Source organism: Semicossyphus pulcher, unplaced genomic scaffold (assembly GCF_022749685.1).
Source record: "Semicossyphus pulcher isolate SPU_LCO1_2020_fin unplaced genomic scaffold, fSemPul1.0.p SCAF_15, whole genome shotgun sequence".
NCBI lineage: Eukaryota > Metazoa > Chordata > Actinopteri > Labriformes > Labridae > Semicossyphus > Semicossyphus pulcher.
In genome coordinates this window covers 16,745,861-16,768,174 of record NW_027211659.1, presented here as the reverse complement: position 1 = coordinate 16,768,174, position 22,314 = coordinate 16,745,861, and the positions used below count along the sequence as shown (strand labels likewise).

Below are 22,314 nucleotides of genomic sequence, written 5' to 3'. Positions count from 1 at the left end.
TTAATGACAATAAAGTGCTGTGTAGCAGAAAAGGTTCACAGCTATTTGTGTTGTCAGGTCGTCCCTCGGTCAACATTGTGATGTTGAAGCAAAAACCAGACCTCACTTCAGCCGGTCCTCCAGCTTGTAGTCGTTTATTAATTCAGCACTACTTGTGTTGCGAGCGGTGGATCATCGTTTCACGGCTCCCCTGATAGTTGTCTCTGCGATAGTAAAACATACAAACATCCACACACACACACACGCACACACATAAACACACAGCCCAAGAGGTGCATAGAACAGGCTTTGCAGTGAGTCCCATATGGTATTCAGTGTAGGATACAACACATTATTGGATTAGATTCAAATGGTTAAGCACGGCTTTCGTAGTGGTGTTTGAGTGCTAAAATTATCTTTAATGTAATATATACAGGCGGGAGGATGGAAATCATTTTAAGGCTGTGATCACAGAGGGTATGTTGTTAGTCATAGTAAGCACCTTTTCATGTTTTATGGTACTTATGTTCGGCACTTTCTGTTTGCTTTTCAATAGCCAAGCGTAGGATGTATGTTATGCATTTTTTATGCATGTTAACATTCTAATTGTAGATAATTAGTAAGATGTTTTATAGCTGGATGGTATGCTATAAAAAGTGAATAAACTGTAAAACTCACGTGGCTCATGCTATAGAAAACGTGAACATTTAATGAAAGATTGTTCTTGCTGCAGAATTTGCAGTCGAACAACAGTAAGTGCTCCATAAGCTGTCCATATGTGTCTGCCAGTGAGTGTTAGTCCACTTGTGTGTGCATGGGATGTAATTGGATGTGGGGTAGGGGGAGCTCCCTGTATGTTTGTGCAAGATCACATACAAAGGACTGTTCATTAGCTTGCATCTAATGTAATCAAGTGGTGCTGTTTATGTTGCAGCCCACGCAAGCTCATAAAGGAGCTGTGAAAACACTTGCTCTGTTGTAAAGAGCACCACCATCTGAAGCCGTACAATGTCTGACGCCGTCAAGGGCGCTCTATTTGACCTTACATATGGTGTCTCCTTTTTCACTGTGAGATCTGCTGTTGCAGAGAGAGAGAGACAAAAGCAGGGACAAAGTGAGGGGGAGATTACGGGTTGCAGAGGCAAGAAGAGGAAAAATTCTGAGGTAATTTATTCTTTAATGTGTCTGAAACCTTTGTTATTACTTCGACCACTTCTACTTCTTCCTCCTCTTTTTTAAACACTGTAATTAAATGTATGCATTGCACAGGAAAAGAACAGGGAGAGGAAATTCACTTCCATAACTCGCAGTAAAAAAGATTGCTTTCAGGGTTTCACCCTCTTTCTTATTTTCATTTGTCAAAGGAAATTAGGGGTTATTTTGGTAGACTGCTGAGGAAACACTCTGAAAGAGCCACAGTGCTTCAGCAGGATCCTTTATGCAACTAAAACATACACATTCACACACTACACATTGTGGATACAGCAACATGCACTACTTTAAACTGCTGATAGCACTTATATTTGTTATTGTTATATGTTATTGTATTTCTTCACACCACTCCTAACACGTGTTTTGGATTAAATCTTATCATTGGATTTCAGGGTTGTGGACTGATAGAAAGCTACAGTAGTCCTTGTCAGAAATGACAGACAATTATTACATAAGAAAAAGGACAAAATGTTGAACCTGGGTATTGCAGGATTGCAATTGAATTGAATTAAGTTGACTGTTGACTAAACTGGGTTATTGGGGTTTGTTTAGCAACTGGCTGGACAGTTTTAACACAGCTTTTACAGTAAAGAACATATTCTTATTTATACTGGTGTCATTTATTTGCTTCATTTTAAACTATTGTGTACTGTGTTTTGGATAAGTCATCAAAAATCATTAAGCCTAACCCATTTCTTTTTTGACTGAAGGTGGTTATAGCCAACTGTCATAATGAAAAAGGAAAAACAAATTCATCTCAACCCTGTACATTAAAAGGAGTCTTTTTAAATGCGGGACCTGTTTGTTCTCCAACTAAACAGTTCAAGGCAGCATCTTCCAATCCCCACCCAGCTGTAGAGCGACTGATGTGGGTTCACAACCGACCACAGAGGCCTTGGAGGACCAAACCAGATGGTTGCCGGTGCCTCACTTTTTCCAGTGTCCCAGCAGTCACATAGAAACACACGCCATCACATACTGTTGAACAGAAGTTACAGTACAGACAACACGGTATTAATATGGCTGCAGTTTTGGGAATATTTATTGCATGTAAACAAACCGTAATCAAATGGTTCATGAACACACATAATTTGATTATTTTGAACCATTGCGCCAAGTAACACCAAAATGTAGAGAGATATTCTAGTGTAAGAAAAAGTTTACTCAGAAATAAAACTGACTCGTGGGTAATCATTGGGGATTTCTAGAACTTGTAGAATTGTGAGTTTAGCCCACAACCAGTGGATGCAGTTATATTTATATGTATCTGATTCATCATACCTGAGGAGGTGTGCACAAAGATTGTAATGGATGATATGAAGCTTTTCTCGCTGTTGAATGCTGCAGTTTTTTTTCTCCTTTATTTTTATTCTGATCCAAAGTTAATTCTGGAAAGAATTACTTCATGCGTGTAGTTTTCTGTTTTTAATACACAGCAGGTTCCAGAGAGCTTCCCCCAACTCCTCACTTAGCTCATTTAGCCTAATGTTTTTGTGCGTCATGAGTGTGTCAGCTGTACGGAAATATACAAGTTTAAAACTGTGGCTCAATTATCAAAAAAGTTACTGTCTTACTTTATTCTAATGTTCGAACAAAAAGTAAATTTTTAGGCTCATTGATAATAACTGATCGAAGTGTTCTAGTGTTGCACTGTTTTAGTCACTGCAGGTGCTGTTCTGTTCCGCGTGCTGCGGTGTCACAGAAAAAGAAACCACTTTTTCTTGTGATATACTTTAATTAACAGGTCTTACCTTTGCCGAAATGTCAACATCATGATGCAGATTTGTAATAAGTAAAAATGAAGCTTTGCCAGGTCTGTCCTCAAGAGGAGAAGAAAACTACTTTTAAAATGCTCGTTTGTTGAAGGGAGGTCGGATCGATCTGATGCATTCAATGTCAGGAAATCTGAATGCTGAACGGCTTTCGTGACACAGCGTCTCAGGTTGAATTTTAGATCTAGCTTAGAGCTTTAACACTGATCCCGAAAAGAATCATAAACTAGAAAAAACAGCGCAAACAGGGCGGATCATAGAACAACGAGGCCTCATACTGTCATATGACAAATGTACAGAGGGAATTACAAATAACAGCCTGTTTCTAACTCTGCAGCTGAGGTAAATAAAGGCCCCGCCCACTATTTGAGAATTCCCGGTATACATCACTGGTTGGCTAATATCCATATTTACCTCACAAATTAGATTAAAAACGATTGTGTCACATTCTTTGCCCAGGTGGAGGAGAGAGAGTTAGTCTCCTGTTTTCTTACTTGCCTGCTTTCTTTGTCCTGTGGCCTCCTGGTGTGTATATCCTGTTGGCATAATGAGCTTTTGCTGCTTTTCTGGGAAGGCAGAGTCATTTCTGTTTACCCTGTTGTTTTTGTTTTTTTGTTTACCAAAACACAGGCAAGACCAAAACTAGTCTTTGTGAGGTTTTGTGAGAGTTCCCTTGTTGAAACATATCTAGGGTGATTGAGGAGAAGCGGGCTAAAATTGGAAATAACAAATGAACTTCTCCTTAATTCAAAGTGACAAACCTTTGTGAGATTTTGTCTTTACAAATAATGCTAGGTACCATTTTAGAGTTTTAATAAATGTGCTAATACAATGCCTGAGTTTAGGTACAGATGTCTGAGCACAGTGAGACCACATGTAGATACCAAAACAATACATTTTTAATGAAATAGTGTGAGTGACATCAACATGTTTTTTTCTGCAGGCCTGTTCTTTTCCCCCTTTCATAGGGACAAAAGATCTGCTGTAAGTGCCCTTGGGAATAAATCCATTTATTGTTCATCTGAATGTTGATGTCCTCTGATGATAGCGCATAATTTGATTTTTTCGAATCTCATTTCAGGGATTTTGCAAACGCAAACATAAACTGGATCAAGCACTCACATGTCTGCCCCCTTTCATTCTTCCTTTGATTAAGTTGCCTAAATGTAATTTTATCACATTAGAGTTAAATTCTGTGTTTTCTTTCGATGACTAAACCTATTTTTAATACCCTGCTGTTTCTTTCAGGTTGAAAAATACATAACTGTCATCAACCATATCAAAAGTAGGGCTGCCGATCGATTAATTGTGATTAATATCTTTTTTTTCTTCTTAGGACTGAAGCTTGTAATAATGGATATTCAAATGTAAAATCAGGAAATTAATGTAGAATCAACACAAAAGAAGTATTTAAGTTAAAATACTATGTTTAATAGCATTTTTTTAACTTTAAACAAAGATTCCCTCCTGTGAACCCCAGATTTCCAATAAATCCCTCAAGGCCATCAAACAGCTTGAAAGGCATGTTTCTTATACGTACTAAAAGAAATAATATCAAAACCCAGGCCTATAAGTGCCTGTTGAATTTCAAAAAAATCATTGTCCTTTTTAGCCAGGATGGTTCGGTGTGGGGGTTGTCACAACACTGCTGCGGTGAGCAGGCTGCCTGATTGGCCGCTGTCCTCCTGCCCGCTGCCCCAGGCCAGCCGCCCCAGGCCAGCCGTGCTCCTGACTGCCTGTGCAGTGCTGCTGCGCACGGGACAAGAGGAGAGAGAGCAACTCGGAGCTGTTGGCAGAGGAGCCGTGAACTTCGATTACTCTGAGCAGCATACATGGGAATGAATGAATTACAATATAATACATTTCACTGGTCTGAAAAAGTTGCTAATTTGTCGCAAGTCGCTTTTCAGAAAAAAAGTCGCCAAGAGGGAGAGAGTCGCTAAATTAGCAACACTCACAGGAATTGCCACAGGAAGTAAACACAGCTGCGTTATATTTTTACGCGTTCAATATTTCAAATTGATCGCAAAAATTAACGCGTTGATTTTGACCGCACGATCAAAAGATATCTTCAAACCTGATGTTAAGCAGTTACTGTCTCACCACCTGATTTAAGTCTCTATTGGAAATATAAACTTTGCGGTTAAAAAAGAAAGTCCTATAAAAGGGAGGAGAACTTAAAATTCATTTATGGCGTATTCTTGTCATAGAGAACTGTTCCTGCTTTATTTAGATGTTTGCATTATCACAGCATGACTGCAGATCCAATATCCCCTGATTGTGTCTACTCTCCCATTGGGCACTTCCTGCTTACTTTTTATACAGCAGGTAATTTTGTTGGCATAGTGAAGAGCTCAGGGTTTAATTGTGAGCTGTGTCATGCGAGTCCAGCTGCTTTGTCAAACACCATTTGATCAGATTAAGAATAGCTATTGTTGGTAACATTAGGCCAGGCAGGAGGCTTAGCAGGTCATCCCGCTGATGTATCTGATGAGGTGGAAGTTGCCATCCGTCAGGAGGGAATTGCAAAGGGCAACAACACGAGCATGCACACATGTACTTACTGTTTTTTATGGAAGCTTGCTATAAGCTCTTCATACTGCAGGTAGTGTAAAGGAAGACAATGAAATATATAGGCAGGCCTTTATTCTAACTCTTTGTTTCTTTGTCTAACTTTTTGAACATTTCTGGCGTGAATTCATGAGAAAACTTTGTTGGAAGTGCTTCACATGAAGGGCAAAAAATGACTGATTTCAAGACATTTTAAATTATGATGGAAATGAAGACAGACACTGTGATAATGATGCAAAGCCTTAGGAGCTGTTGTGTTCCTCAAAGGCTGTCTTCATTTTGATCAGATACAGAGTGGCAGTTGTCTGATGAAGCTGTGAACAAGTGCAGACACTGAATAAATGATTAGTTGAGCGGCAGTATTACTGACTGGTTGACTCTTTAAGAAGCTTGCTCTGCAAAGAGATGTAATATCTAAGATGCCACATTATGTTTGCATTGTGTTTGTAACAATGAGCAAATTATCGTAATTATTTTCCAAATGGAGTCATCTCTCTTATTTTCTCCATAAACCTTTTAATTGTCTACAAAATAAAATAGAACTGCAGAAAATCTGCCTCTCTCCATCTTTTATTTACCTCTTGTGCCTCCATCTTTTCCAGGATTTATTGCCCACATGTCTCTGTTCTTCATCTTAAGTCCATCTGACACAACAGATGTTTCTGTAAAAAGTATCACAGCTGATTACACCTGCTGTGTAATGGCTCGATTTAATTTACGCTCTTTATAGTTGTGACCCAAAGCGTTTTTTTATGTCGTCCCCCCTGCTGGTTTTATGTGTCATTTCTTCTAATCCGACTGTCCTTTCTCGTTAGTGTTACAAGGTTCAGCCTAATTGTGCAAGAAGACAACATGCTGTGTTAAGACTCAATATATAGCACGAGTAAAAAGGACTGTGTTCGTGTGGGCTTCTTGCTACAGGTAGCAGCAGCTACCTAGCTTCTGGCAGGATCTTACACCTCAGGAAAGCCATTTTTCATGCTGGTCTGAACGAGGCCTTATGGTTACAGTGCAGCCATGGGGGAGGAATTATCTTAAAATAAATCACACTCACTGTAGTTGTAAAAGCATAACATCAGTGCATCCACTTCTAATTAGAAAAGGGACTTGTGTATTCCATGGGAGTTGAAACCAATGTATAAGTCTGTATGTGTTTGTGTTTGCTAATGAGGATAAAGAGATGTTCTGTCTATGCATGTGCAGTAATGTTGTGGGTATTTGAGCTTGTAGAGGTCTTAACTTGGCACAGTAAGGAGGAGGCCATATGGTTGGGTATCATTGTCGTATCGTCGTTGTGCTTATTGATTTCCTGTTTTAATTCTAAAATGGTAAAATACAGAGGTCAAATTTTTAGATAAAAAAAAAACAGAAGTCCTGTTGGAGCCTTGTCAGACATGCTCAGTGTCTTAATTTGCGTACGTGTGTTGTACCTTTTTTCCTCGACAATGCCTATTTTTATAATAAGCAAACACATAAAGTTGTATTAGAAAATAATAAATAAAGAAAAATGTTCTAATTCCTGTTAACAATTGTAAACTTTAGGAACTGTCATGTATATTAATCCCTTGTATAATCTGTGACAGCACAGGAAAGCAGTAGCGGTTGAACACGCTGTAGATTGTTGATGAGCTACCTGTAAACCTTATGTATAAGAAACCTGAATAGAAACCATATTTATAAGAAAACATGAATAACACAAGTCATGTTTGAAAAAAAAAACTGAGCAGTTAAAGGGCAAAATGCTAAAATTAGAGTGCACAACACCTGCCTGAAGCCAATAAACATAAATAATATTGTTACTGCTGTGGCCAGTTTCCCCTTTATTGCCAATGAGAGCAGTTTGTCATGGCTAGCTGTCCTTGGCTGGACTGGAAATAGTAGCGCGGCGCTACTAGCACAGGCTGATGAAACACTGGGGCCCGGAGACTGGCAGACATCAAACTCTGTGCAGTCTTTCAATCAACGTTGTTACACAGCAGCTGAATCAAAAGAGTAGACCAACATAAATGTAATGAATAACGTGTAGTTTGTCCTTGGAAGACAAAGTTTGTCAATGTTACTGACATTTATCAATGTTCTTTGCACGTATATAGATTTTGTGCTTGCTATTTTGACTGATTTGGAACTTTAGTAATCCAGAGCCTTTTGTGTAAGATTTATTTAGAACATTCATCACCGTTGAAACTACTTTTGCAATATTCATATGCTCCATACAGTTACAAAAAAACCCTCAAAACATCACAGCTTGCATTGCTTGATAAGGTTGGCATTTTAGGTAGCAACCAGATTAGGTACCTGTGCGTGCTCTTTTGGTTTTAGTTCTAATTTTGGACTGATTTCGATTTCCAATTTTAGCCTTGGCCATCACTGGAAACAGTTAGGACCAAGTTCAGTTAATCAGTCCTCTAAATAACCACCCTCAACATCTTTGGCATGTTTCAACACAGTGTGCATCACAATTGTGCAGTAGAAAGCCAAAGACTGAATTACATCTATTAGAAAATTACAATGAGTTTAGAAGGTAGAGTCACACTTTTGTCTTTTTTTGGAAAAGCTTATGTGGAAAGGTGTTGGGCAGGAGCTTTACAACAGATTGTGGGTATATTGGGGGTGGAAACGTGAGTCTGTTCTGGGAACAGTACCCTCACAGACATCATTTCAAATTCATACAGGATTTTTCCCATTCAGCCTGTATGTGCTCTGCGCAAAAGAAGCCAAGGCTAACCTATTGAAGTCAGACAGCCATTAAGTCCATGTGCAAATATGAACAAGAATATGAACACACATCTTGTTTTTTGCCCATTTAGCTGCTATGGATCTGAAATGTGCCTCCCCTTTCTTGTCATAGTGATGACATCCCTGTACACGTATTCATATTCTTAGAAGGATGAGGAGCAATAATTCCATGTCTGAGGCTGCGTACGAACATGTGATTTGTGATCACCTTTTGTCATTGTGTATAATGGCTGCAATAATGAGAGGTTAGTTTTGCACATGGTCTCAAGTTTTTTGTACAAATAGGAGCTTTTAAGCATGATTAGGTTTTAAATGTCCTTGTTGTCTGTAAGAGGGTGATGCGTTCAATGAAAAGGACTTTGTTTGTGCTGTCCAAGGCCAAAGTCTGAGTCAGCAGTTTAGGACAGATATTCTACCTCACAGAGGAGCATGTTCATAGTCTTTTTTAAATAAATACTCAGCATTATAACGGGTATGTTTTCTTTAATACACCTTACAAATACGATAAACTGCAGTTATCCTTGCATTGGGCCATCTCTTCCTAACCCAATCACTTTGTGGCTCAAATTGATTATAGGAAGAGATTAAGCATTGGAAATATTTGCTGCTGAGCATTTTGACACGAAGGATTTATGGCGTGTCTTACTAGTTCAGTACAGTTCACACTGACGTGAACTCGTTGCCCTCTTGCAGAGACACCCACAGTGGCCTGCAGTGTCTCTGTGTATCAGTATGTTCACACTGTGGCTGTTGAACTGAGGCCAATTACCGTGTGTCTGCTCTTGTGTGCGATTGTGTGTCTGTTAAATGGAGCTGCGTGGTGTTGTTTACCCTTTGTGTGTGTGCGTGCGTATGTGTATTACGGGGAGAGAGAGGAAGACAAGGGAAGGGGAGATTCGTCTGAGTCTTTGTGGCTGCTGTCGAATGAACGCTTCACATGTGGCATTAACTAGCGCACACACACACACACTGATAAGCACTCCCTTTCTTGCTGTCACTTTCTCTCCTCCTCTCATGTGTACTCTGCTATTCCCAGCTGGGCGATAACACAGGGCTCCCTTTAGATCCTCAACTGATTGGAAAGAACTATCAGCCATGCTCTCCCACCATCTTCTCACTACTCTCACCTCTGCCTCTTCCCCTTTTCCTCCCATCTGTCCCGCAGATATACTGACACTGTGTGTGTGTGTTTGTGTGTGCGTTCGTGGGTGCCACCTGCCACTGCACTCCCAAAGTACTAGCAGCCAAATCTAATCTCAGTCCCTCTCTCTCTCTCCCTCACTACTGTTCCTTCCCCTTATCCTCTCTCACCCTTTCAGGTCTTGGATGTTATCCCGTCTTCTGAGCCGTGGACAACATCCCATCTAGCCAGGTGAGTGTCTCGATATCTCCTCCTCCTCTCGTTGTTTTGTCATCCAACCCTGTGTCTCTTTCTTTCTCCCTCTCTCTCTCTCTTCACTGCATATGCCTTTGGGTTGCTGCTGCAAAGATGCTGCGTCACTGTGCTGGTTTCATATAGACACAGTTGTTATTTTACTGTAGCAAAAAAGAAAAAAAATCAGATGCATGATTCTTCCCTCCCAACTGTCTCCCTGTCTGTCTTTATATCCCTGTCATGCTGGGGAATATCTGTGTGAAAACAACAAGCTATAATAGTGGTTTGTGTGTGTGTGCGTGTGTGTCTAGACACTTCACGACAGTCATTTTGGCACTTTCACTTTCACATGGCTCAGGTGCAGAGTAGAAAGACACATTATCCCCTTAATTGAGACACTGTAGATTCACTCTGTTTGTCCAAATTCATTTGTGGTGTCAAGTCTGGTCATCTCTCGCCCAATTGGAAGCGACAAATTAGGGGGGTGAAGTACAAATTGTCTTGCACACCCTGCAGAGAAAAATGGACTCGCCAACTTCAGATCTTTTCCTTTTGATCCCCTTTGGTTAAAGCAGCACAATCTGTCTGGGTATGTGAATAAAGGCTTCTATAAATACATAATGAAGGGTAGTTTAAAGCTGCCATAAGCTTAATAGCCCGAGTTTAACATTTTTAACTTGGATTTACACAATTTCTCTCTAAAATCAATGCAAAAAACATAAACATCAAACCGGGGGTGCCACAGTCAGGACAAGTTCCCCTTGGTTCCCCTCGAAGTATCTGTCAGGTGAGGGCGCTAATACTGCATTCACATGGATTCATGCAGGAGGAGCGTGGACGGCAAATCAAACATCTTTTAAGTATACAAAGCAAGATGGTAAAATTATGTAAGGCCACCAGAGTATAGAATTGGAGCAGCAGTAACGTTAGATGGAAATACAGTCCAAAGTTATGACCTTTTTTCTGTCCTCCACAACAGAAATTAGGATTGAATATGACGTAGCTCCCTCGCACCAGGAGAGGAAACGGGATATCTTAGTGTCCACTCTCATATCCATCATCATGTGATAGATGACATCTGACCCTGCTACTGTGTGCTGCGACTCTGCTGCTGCTGAACAGAGCAGAAACTTCAGTCATTTTTGTAGCGTCCATTGTCTGACTGCTGATAATGAAAACATACTTAAAATAAGTAAAACAACAACAGGGGCAGTGAGCAACAAATGTAATCAAGCAATGCATTGCACTGAAAATATAAAAAAACAAGAAAGATGAAAAATGTAGGGCCGTCAATACCTGTTGTATGCCTAATGTGGATGGGATATATACTCAAATGTATGCGTTTAACTTTAGACAGGAGATCTCAGCTCTGTGGTCAGTGTCTCCTGTATATTCCTAAAGCAGTTTTGTTGTTCAGAGGAGCTGGTGTCACCTCTAACAGGTAGAGAAAACACTATCCAGAAAGGACGACGGCAGATGCTACCTCGTGCATCTGTATGACAGTCAGACAAAACGTCTGTGTTTGACGACCTGGGGTGAGAACGTTTTGGCACTTCACTCACACAGGATGATAACACTAGGGGTGGGACAAAATATGGATATGCAATATACTGTCATCCTGACTGGTGCGATACAGTAATCGATAGGCTGGTGCCAAATATCGATATTGTAATTAAAAAAATTACATTTCCTTGCCAATTTGACTCACCGCATCGCCGCATCATTGTTTAATCTCAATTTGTGTCAAATTCTGTTAATCAGATATCGTAATCTTTGCAATAGATCAATGATCGGAATTGCTGTATCGTGATATTATCGTTATCATGTGCCACGCATCGTGTATTGTATCGTATAGTGAGTTAGCCTGCAATTTCCGTCCCTAGCACTTTGCTTCATGGCAACAGGGGAACTTTTGTACACAGATAAAGAGAAAAACATAAGCCATATAACACTATTTTGTGTGATACTTCCTTACACAGGGGGTTGGTAAGATTAGGTTTGTTTGTTGATCTTATTTGAGTCACCTTTATGGTGTATGTCATTGTTCCTCAACAAACCGATGGTTCTCTCTTTCCTTTGTCCTCTGCCAGTTCAGCCAGATGACAGTTTGTCAGCTTGTATCAGACTTTACCAGCTGACATTGCTTCAAGCTGATTGGCTGTAAAAAAAAAAACAGGTGATGATCCTTTTTTTCAGTCCAGTCACTGGCAACCTGACAATCTGAGTCGCAGGCTATGCCATCAAACGGTCTGATGTCCACTAAGATCACCAAGTGTACACCAAAAGTTGATCTAAAAAATGTTCTACAGCAGTGACGGAACTGGCCTCCAGAGATATTTTAGATTTTAACGTTATACTCACTGATTTGAAAGAGTAACATATGCTTAAAGTAACAGCTGTAATCAGCATTGAAAGTTTTGGCTACCTGGACGATAAAAGAGCAAATATAAGCAAGATGCTCCCTTGTGCTGGAGGTAAAAGCTGTATGCTAACATGCTAGTTTGTCCATCATTGCTGTGGGTTTGTTTTAGAAAATTTCCGCCCCTCTGCAATTAGAAATCACTTATTTTCAGACCATAGCAGCACATCGGAGGGTTGTTAAAGACAGAATGTTAATCAGTTGTTCCAAACCATCGTGGTAAACCCCAACAAGAGTTAATTACATTAGTGTTTCATCATTAAAGATTGGAATGGGACATTATATCCTGTTATGAGACCTTACAATCCCCCACCCACAGGCATTAGCTGTTCCACATGTCAATAAAGAAACAGCAGAAAACGTCTAATCACTGACAGCCTATCAATGAGACGTCACTGAAATTGAATTTACTTCTTAAACGGTCCCGACTGACTGCAGGTGACAGGATTCACTGGCGTATTTTTCTACAGCTTTCTTTCAAATATTCATAACTCTACAACCAATATTGATCACTCAGCTCCTCTGTATACCTTCGTGCCCGTGCCCCCACCAACTTCCTCTTGCTCCCTCTCTTTTTAACACACACACCCACACACAAACACTGACATGTGGCTTACCCAGGCACTGTTTGTAAGTTCTCAACACCTACGTGTACATTCAAACACAATGAGAGAAAACACGTAAGCCTTCGCTCTGTTTCTCTCCCCTGCTGCCTTCATGAGGGAAAATGTTTGTGGCATTTCCCAGCAGGTCTGTTTGACCTTCTCCTGTTTGTTTAGCCTCTCTTTCCTCCTGCCCTCTTCACCCCTTCATCACTCGGGTGGCTAAACCGTAGAGGCAGGTGATCCTGACCTGGGTACATTTCACTTGGTTTACATCTGTCCTCTATCAGTTATTCCCGCTACAAATGACACGCCCCAGCAGTTGGGGTCGATGGCTAGGTTAACAAAATGTCTGACCTGAAGACCTGAAGTGTCTTTTAACCAAGGAGAGGATCTTTCTCTCATCTCGACCGTGAATATAATCTGTCATTTCCAAGCCGTTTTTGTCTTATATATTTTATCATGAATCACTTCAGAGATACTTTCCCCAGCATTTTCCTTAAATAAGGAACCTTTGTCTTCACATACAGTAGTTTGTTAAAGTAATGTACTTTCTGTGTGCATACAATATAACTATTTCTTATTGATTATGATGGTTTTGAGGAGATAAAAGCATCAGGGGATGTGTTGTATTATTTAACAGGACCACATAAAATATGTAAGCAGTGTGAGAGGGAGAAATATTATCAACAAGTTCTGAATTATTAAAAGATAAACTCAAATATTCCCTTAATTCCCTTAACTTGTCACTTCAAGCTTCCCATATCATTATTTCTGTATTCTTTGGTTTAGAGCATACACTATGATTGTATTAAAGAGCAACTTGCAGGAATCAATGTGTAGGGAAATGATTTAGCAATGATATTTTCAACAAAATGAATTAATACACTACAGCGGCTTCTGGAGTCATTTTTTGTACGTTTTCTTATATTTCCGCATCAAAACAGACAATCGGATGTGACCTAACAAAAGGGAGTCCCGCCGATTAATGACGGGTTTAACATGAATAAATATGGATCTAAATGCCAGTCTTATCATTGAAGATAAAGAACTTGACGGCGAACGTTAGGCGTCATGGAGACCAGGAGCAGGCCAGGATGTGGAGAAATAACGGCCACAGGAGAAGCATTGAGTTGTAGTGCGACCAGAACCATTGGAGAACTGAGCAGGCGTCGTGAGGAGTCATCGGCATTAGCGAGCGAAATTCGAATGCTGTGCTCACATCACGACATTGTAAAGTTTATCACAAACCAAAGGCTATAACAGATCATGAGTAGTAGGATCATTAATACCTACCCATTACTAGGCTTGCTGCTGTAGTTGAGCTAAGGCAGAGTCAGACACCGCGAGTCCCTCTTGTGACATAATATGACGTGATGTTGAAAAAAAAGCAGCTTGACTGAAAACGCTTTTCCCTCTAAATCTGTGTAATTATGTCTTGTTAATCAAGGATTAACCTTTCCCACAGCCATTTTAATACAAGATTGAGTGTTAATATCATAAAAAACATTAACCTGCAAATTGCTCTTTCAGTATGGTATAGTTATGATATATTTTTTGTGTATGAGGTACTAATAATGTTATTCCACCATGTGGTTGGAATGTTTTAATCATTGGTTATTTATAACATTTTAGAGCAACGGTCACAATAATGAAGGGACAGAGAGCAGGTTTTACTTGTGTGCAGTCATTAGCATGTTTTGTTTAATGGCAGTAGCTGTAGACAAAGAGAGAGAGACATTGAGAGAGAGACTGTGTTAGTTATGTTCATGTTGTCAGCCACTGCAGCAGTGATGTAATGGCTCAGACTCCCCCCACTCCTCAGACTAGACTCTCTCTTTCTTTCATTCTCTCTCTTTTTGACCACCTCTGCTCTGCATCTCTTTTCATCTCTTCGTCTCTTATTTCCTTTTTTAATTTGAATAAGTCATCTGACTGCCGTTCAGTGTCCTTCTCTCTCTTTGTTGTCAAGACGCTCATACATATTAACAAGAATTGTTATAGAATAATACACACATGAACTGGGTTTGTTCTGCATGCATTATTTGCAGAAGTGGACCTTTGTCTCAGTCAGCTTTAAAGGTATGACTGTATTAGAAACAATAATGCCACAATAGAAATGGTTGATACATGTTTTTCATTTAAAAAGCTAAAAAAGCTAAAGTTTACCTGAAAGCCAAAGGAAAGCTTTTTTTGTATCCTTGTGCTGACAGACTGAGCCGCAAAAGGTTTATTTTCCTGTAGACTGAGGTTGTCATTCCGTTAGCTGAAGCATCCTGTCTGTAAACTACTGATCAGACCTGTTTAGGAACAAAGTACATGTACTCTTGTAAGCAGAGTGATATGCTGTGGGGTTAAAGCACGTCAGTTTTAATGAATTAATTCTTGAAAGTAGTTTGGACTTTTCTTAATAAGATTTAGTCTTCTTAAGTCACTTTGCTTAGAATTTGATGTTATATAACCTTGGTTCCCATTAGCGACTCATAAACTGCACAAGTTTTTACCCTGATTTGTTCAGAATAATTTGAAAGATGGTTTAATCAGATGAACCTTCTACTCACTGCAGTGGCCTTATTCTCAGTGAAACTGATTAAAATGTAATAATGAGACATTGTTTTAATGTTACTTTAATGTACTTGCTTGCTGAGAGTCGGATGAAACCATTGATATCACTCTTATATCTTTTTATTAAATATACAGCAACATGTTTTACTTGAACACAACTGGCCCTTATTCTGTCAAAAGACAAAAATATCTTTCTTTTAGACATTTTTCTTCATATATCAAACATTTGTTTTAAGTAATAATCTGGAAGATTTTTCTTTAAATAAATGTCTCCAGAATGAGGTAACACAATGGTGATTGAACCGATGGCCCACTGATGAAAGCCTTTGCATTTGCAATATAACGGACTCGATGTCTGGTGCGACTTTCTCGTAAAAAAAATCACAAGTTAGTTAGCCCTGTTAGTGACGCGTTTTCCATCACCCAGCAGTGGTTGGTCTGCCAGAGAGGGTAGGCGGAGCTGAGCGGCTGCTTTTCCTGCAAGTGTTGCGAATCCAAAGAAAAATAAACTAATTTGACACTCAGATGAAGGCAAACAGTCTAAAAAGGAAAGCGATTGTCAGACAAACGGAGCCAACCGTTGACATCACACATGCGACACTGTCTGGATATCTGGGAAGTGTGCACCCGTAATTACAGTTTATCGCCGTAGGTGTTGCCAAAGGGAACGAAACTGAGATCTTCAAGATTACCACTTTAATTATTACACAGAAGCGTAGAAGTAACATTTTTTTGTTATGCTAGGCTAACCATCCCCTTATCCGAGCATCCTATTTAGGGTGACAGACATGTGATAGTATAGTTCTTCCTATGTAAGTGTCATCAAGGCAAAGAAACATAAATCTCTCTTGTGTTTTACAGGATTTCTACATATGATTGTGTAGGTCATGAAAACTTTTGTAGAAGAAAATGTTCCATTCGAGAGAGACTGAGCGGTAACACACAAGACAAGAGGTAATGCTGTTCTAGGTTTGATGGGGATACACTTAGGTTTAATTGTCCTCGCAATTAGTCCGTACATAGACCCTTCACTTTTCCACTCATGTTTCTTTAAGGCTGGGTCATGAACAATAGCTCAACAACTAAATGTATGGATTGAATTATAAGCTTTGCATTGCAGACAGTCTTAATGGACAGGAATGTCGTAACGTCTCATTTTTGCATTGAGCGGGTTTGATGGAGCGGATTAATGAAAAAGTTGAGAAGTGCTTTAATAACCTAAAGTGGAATTTGACTCACCGTGAAGAGAGACGGCAGCTTGTACTGACAGTACCTACAATCAACTTCTTAAACTTAATAACAGCCCTTTCATTGGTTCATTAATTACACAGGATTTCAGCAACAAACCAGAAAGTGTACTTTTCTGCCAAGAATACAAACTGCTGTGAATGAGGCAGGAAGGAAAAATCTCTTCACTCTCTACTGTTGTAATCATAATGCATGTAAAACTTACTAACAGACTCCATTTCACCAAAATCTTCTCATAAAAACAGTGTCTGACTTCTATGCTCTTGTGATATGGTTCCACTGTCATCTTCCTATATTTGCTGACGTTTAAATTTGATGGAATTCACACACCTGCACACACAGACACACATTCATACAGTTCCAGTAGATCTCGGCGCTCAGTAATTGTGAGGGAGAGCAGGTTAATGAGGAAACGGATGATAAATGAGGAGGCTAATGGAGAAGAATAATGACTTTGCACAGCTTAAACTCTGGCAAATTTCTGTTGAATAGCCAAGATTTTACATTTTAGTTATCAATTACGTTTTAGTTTTACTGTCTGCAGGCCGTCTCATGGACATGCTTATGAATAGCTTGTGAAATATGGGTGCAGAGAAGAAGTTCCCCACATGCAGTACTTACTTGCTATAATGTGACTCAAGATTTTTTGTCTCCCTTCCTATCATTCCTGTTTTTTTTTTACTAACAACATTTTAAGGTTTCTGGATCTCCCTGCAAGAGAGCACGATCGACCATTCATTTTTATTTTTCAAAAATGTGTATCGGAACTTTTTTTAAAGTTAGTCTCTCTGTGAGAGTTTTATTGCAGCCTCAACACAGAACACAGCCAGAGGTAAAGTCCTTAGCTTTCAGAGCACACCCCCATTAAAAATTAAAGCTTTATATAAGCATATGATCCAGAATCACACCTTCTAGGAACACAGTTTACAGTATTCCTCAAGTATCCAAAGCTTTAAACTTTCTTTTTACTGAAAGGCCTTGAAGAATCAGCAAAAATATTTTAACCCCTCACACTCATCCAGTCGAGTTGCAAATCGTGCTCTACTTGCCTTTTGATGCAGGAAACTGCTCGGTCACTTGAAACACACAAACAGATGCGCACACACCTCCCTGCCGACAGCATTAAATATGGCCTGACAGGTGGCTGCTGGATGTGCACTCCCAGGAGACAGAACAAAGCACTCACTGTGTGTGTGTGTGTGTGTGTGTAGGTACAGGGTTGCATAAGAAATGAGCAGAGGGGACCATCGCACTGGAGGAAGAGGAGGATAGCTTGGAATGATATTTCCAGATTTCTCTCAAACACTTTTTATCCTCCTGAATTCAATGTATGTTCTTACTGTACATATACATTATATTTGTTATTTGGCATATACATAACACATGCTGACCGAACTGACAGGTGGCAGTGCATATGAATCTTAAGAAAGAAGTCAGTCACATGCTATTATGAGAAGCTAATGCGCTTATGGTAGGGAAAAAAAGTGGCTCTGTGCCTTTGGAGGACGCTATCCACTTCTCCAATGGGCCCTGGAAAATCTCCGCCAGACTATGTGAAACACGTCATCTGGCGGAGGCCAGGGAGCTTGCTAAACTACACTTCCTCAACCTCAGACACCCGCCTCCGATGTCTGCAATGTTTAGTTGAAAAAACCACATACCGTCAGATGTAATCATTTGTTCGGTGAGGTGCCTTGAAACGCTGCCTGTTCTCCTTTTTTCCTCCCAGACATTCCACATTTAAAACTGAGTCATGTCTCCTTCAAAATCGTCAGGTTTGAAATGTACACTGAAGTCCCATATTTTTTTTGGGACGATCCACTGGTATATGCTCGTCGTGTTTCGGATTCTGTCCCGCTCTGAGCCATTGCCTACTGCAAAAACGGTAGTATTTCTCTCCAGCGTCTCTTGCTGGGCCGTTCCTTTCAGATGGAGGGGCGCAATGCATGCTGGGTGTTGTAGGAATGTAGAATGGGCAAAACCACGAGCTGTTTGTACAACTTTCTCCACAGCTATGGCCCCAATTCCAAATATGATAGCTTGTACCGATAACAGAGAACAACAGCTTTGACTGACAGTGGCTTTTTCTAGGGGCGAGTTGCTCCTTTAAAAAGAAATGATCACTTTGTTTCAGTTTTGAGCAAAACTTAATTTTGAAAGTGAGATTTATGTTTCGTTAAAGTTTAGTTTAGGTAAAATAATGGGCCAGTTATATATATATTCGGTAGTAGGTCTGATGCTCCCAAGTGGCCAAAAAGGGCTTATAGGAACAAAATATTCGACTTATTGGATGAAATCGATCCATCTATCGACTGTGTCCCCTCTAATAACAAAGCACTTAACAATGTTAACATTTAAAATAATAGTGGGAAATATAACAAAATAATGAGTACTATCTGTATGAAGGTTGGTTCAGTCAGCACTCACAGGAGAGAGGAGGCCGCCTCTTTGATGGACACTTCAGTGCAGAGTTCTTGTATAATAGGAGGTTCTGATTTTCTACCTGTTGCTGTGGGATAAGAAATTGAATGTTTTCTTTTTCCACAGCAACATATGAAAAGACTGGATGAGTCACTCTGGTGAAGGTTATATAATTACCAAAACATTTTCACCTGCTTTACAAGAGCGCAGTAAACAGGACTCTACTGAGGGTCACAGCAAAGGGAGACATACTGATTACAGGATTTAAAAAGCAAAGGTCTGTACAGAGAATTTCACATTGTACAACTTTCTGTCAAAGGTTTTACTGCCTCTGGTTGTGCAACAGAGACGCTGGCAGCTTTAATTTTCTTCTCTTTCAGTTCTGAAATTGGATGAAACTGTGATCTACCACCAATGGCTAAATTGACCGTGATACTGGTATGCTATGGTTTTACAGTGAAAGGCATAAATCCATATGATGCTGCGAGATATATTGTTGTAGCATCGACACAAAAGGAAAACTGGTGAGGTTCTCATTTTCCATGACAAATACAAAAAAATCTGTCAAATATTAAGTTACAATCGCACTGCTTCGCCAGAGCACATAACAACGGGAGCGCTAAGCATGCAGAGTCAGTAGATCACCTGCCTGAAAACATGCATGCAACGCGGCTAATGTCACAGATAACCTTGCCTGCATGAAGGTGTTATGTAACGCGTCATGGCTCTTAAGAGTGCGTATTTGCTCTATGAGCTGGTAATGTTGTGGATATGTATGCGGACTGTTAGCGGAGCTGATGTGCAGCAGAATGTATCCTCTTATTGGCTACAGCTGTGACAAAGGGTTGTGTGATCCACAGGCAGGGGAAGACTGTGAGCTTTCATTTAAAAAGTGTCACAGTGCTAGTCCAGGCACTTATGTAACACAAAACTTGCAGTATTCAGATCAACTTGTGAATCTTGCTGGGAATACACAAATCTGTTTGTTGCTTCAGTTTAAAGTTTGTGCTTTTATCTGATGATGGTTGAAGCCTGGAAAGCTCTTGACCACTACCGATCTCCTCTCGGTGATTGGTGCTAAAGTAAAAATGGCAAACTGACTAATTTTGACTCACGATGCTTTGCAAAGACAGTAAAGACATCTTGGCCAGATTGATGAGTGTGGCTGCCAGAGACTGGCCGCAGCTCCAGAGCTACACCAGGCCTGCGTCTGGTTTCTGTCTGCCGCTGCTCCACCACAGTTCTGAAAGCATCCACCAAAGGTCTTTCTCATTGTGTTTCCCTTTCTTTTAATTATGAGTCATTTCGCTTCAAGGCATTTCATTTGCATATTTATTGGAAACTCTTGACCATACATAATTGAAGTTAGATGGGTTGATCATGTAGGGCAGTGTGGTACATCTCACAATGAGCTTTAACACAGCCTCATTATGCAGATTTGTTAGCAATTTTTGGCTATACAGTTATCACTGAGGGATTCATTTTAATGACCCTTTTTAATGCCACATATGTTTATAATCCTATAAAGATGATATACTGTCTGTTTCCATAGAATGACTTCTCCTCTAAGATAAAGTGCTGAAAATGGCAATGCACTATAGAACACCATAAACTATTATAATGAGGTGCAGAGATGTGCCTTCTGCCCGAGGTGTGTTGTCTCCTGGTGTAATGGGCTGTGTGGGAACCAAACTGCATATTTACACAGGGAACATACCGGCCGGCCCAAGGTCCTCGTCTGATGTATGACTCACTTTTGACCCTTGGCTGTTATCAAACCAAGGCAAAGAACAGAACGGTTTCTTCTGCCTTTCAGAATGTTGTTGGTCTCTGGCTCTCTTAGCCACCGGCTGGCACTGATTTCAAGTCTATTCAGTGTAAAGCGCACACCAGAATGGACTCGGTTCAGATGGGTCTCAATAACAGAGAAATCTTGAATAACATAATGGAGGCTGTTGTTGATTCAATGAAATATTTAATTGCATTTATGTGACCCGTATTATTATTGCTGAATATGCTTAATGTGCAAATTCACTGTGAAGACTTTTTTCCATAAACCACTTTTTGAGTAAGTAATATAGAATGCCAGAATAAGCACACGTCCACGTTGCTGTTGATACAAATCTGCAGCATTGCCTGCTACATCTCTGATATATGCAACAGTAGATTTATTGATTAAATGGAATGAATTGGCAATTCAGTTTGATAATTTTCTCTTTTTTCATCAGGAATATAAGGAACCCCTGTGTGCAAGCAATGTTTCTGTCTTCCCTCCTACAGAACTCACACTACCCCTTTTATTCGGAGGGATATAAGATAAGATAAGATAAGATAAGATAGTACTTTAATGATTTATTTAAATTTGGTACATATATATATAAGGATATAAGGAACCTTTTGTTACAATAAAGGCTCACGATGCTGCTGACTCTCATGAAGGCTCCCTTCTAATAAGGATGCATTTTATATGTTATATTATTAAGGTAGAGACCACACTCGTTAAACAGGACTTGGCAGATGAGGGATCAGGCAACACAGTCTGTTATGCTCGTGGCAGTGAGTCACCTTGATCACATTAAGTTATAACAGACTTAAGAAATTGATTTGTATGGGAGGCAGGTAATGGTATATCTAATGATCTAACTACAATTGCACAAGTGGAAGGAAACATGTAATTCTTTAATTCTTTAATACATTTAATTCTGTATTGATTGTCTCGAGAAGCCCAGTAGCAACAGCAACAATACATTCACACTTATATTCACTTATACAGTCAGTTAAAAACTAAACATATATTATCTGGTGCCCACATTTTAAGACTGTAAAAAGGAACAAGAACAAAGGCCTTATTTGAAGTCACATTTTTTGTCAATTGATAGACTTGACCTTGCGTATTTATTACATCATTGTTTTTATACCTGGCTAGCTGTGCCCCCCTCTCTCTAGACTGTATGTATAACTTAGCTGAACATCTGCCAGCTCCACACTCAATGCTTACCAGAACTATATAACAGCGGTATCAACCTTCTCATCTGACTCTCTGCAAATACACTAAAAAGCAAAAATACCATTTCATCCCTTCAACTTATTTATTAAGTTGTGTGTTTTTGGTTTCTAAAAACAGAATCAAAAAGTGACTCAAATTGTAGCAAATATTTTACATTTTACATTTTTTTTTAAATTAATGAAAAAGTGGATCACTATCCTGTTTCTTTTTTCTCTCTGCTGTTGCACATTAGGCTCTTCACTCTTTGTTTAAACCAGGACTCAGTGCATTAGCTGATTGCTTTGGATAAGATACAACAGTAATGACAAGAGGACTTTTTGCACGCTTAAAAGGCTGAAGACAATCATTCAATTAAATGTCTTCTTGTTTGTTCCTGTAAAATCTGGCAGAACTAGAGATTAATACAT

General features: G+C 39.7%; 1 protein-coding gene across 7 annotated transcripts in view; it reads left to right on the top strand.

Annotated features, from left to right (window-relative positions):
* Positions 1 to 22,314, top strand: part of map2 (microtubule-associated protein 2) — a 99,415-nt gene that overhangs the window by 15,423 nt on the left and 61,678 nt on the right. For all 7 annotated transcript variants that reach the window (XM_069662637.1, XM_069662636.1, XM_069662635.1 and 4 more), the window contains exon 3: positions 9,590 to 9,642. The gene's annotated coding sequence lies outside the window, so the exon portion shown is untranslated. The remainder of the gene's footprint in view (positions 1 to 9,589; positions 9,643 to 22,314) is intronic.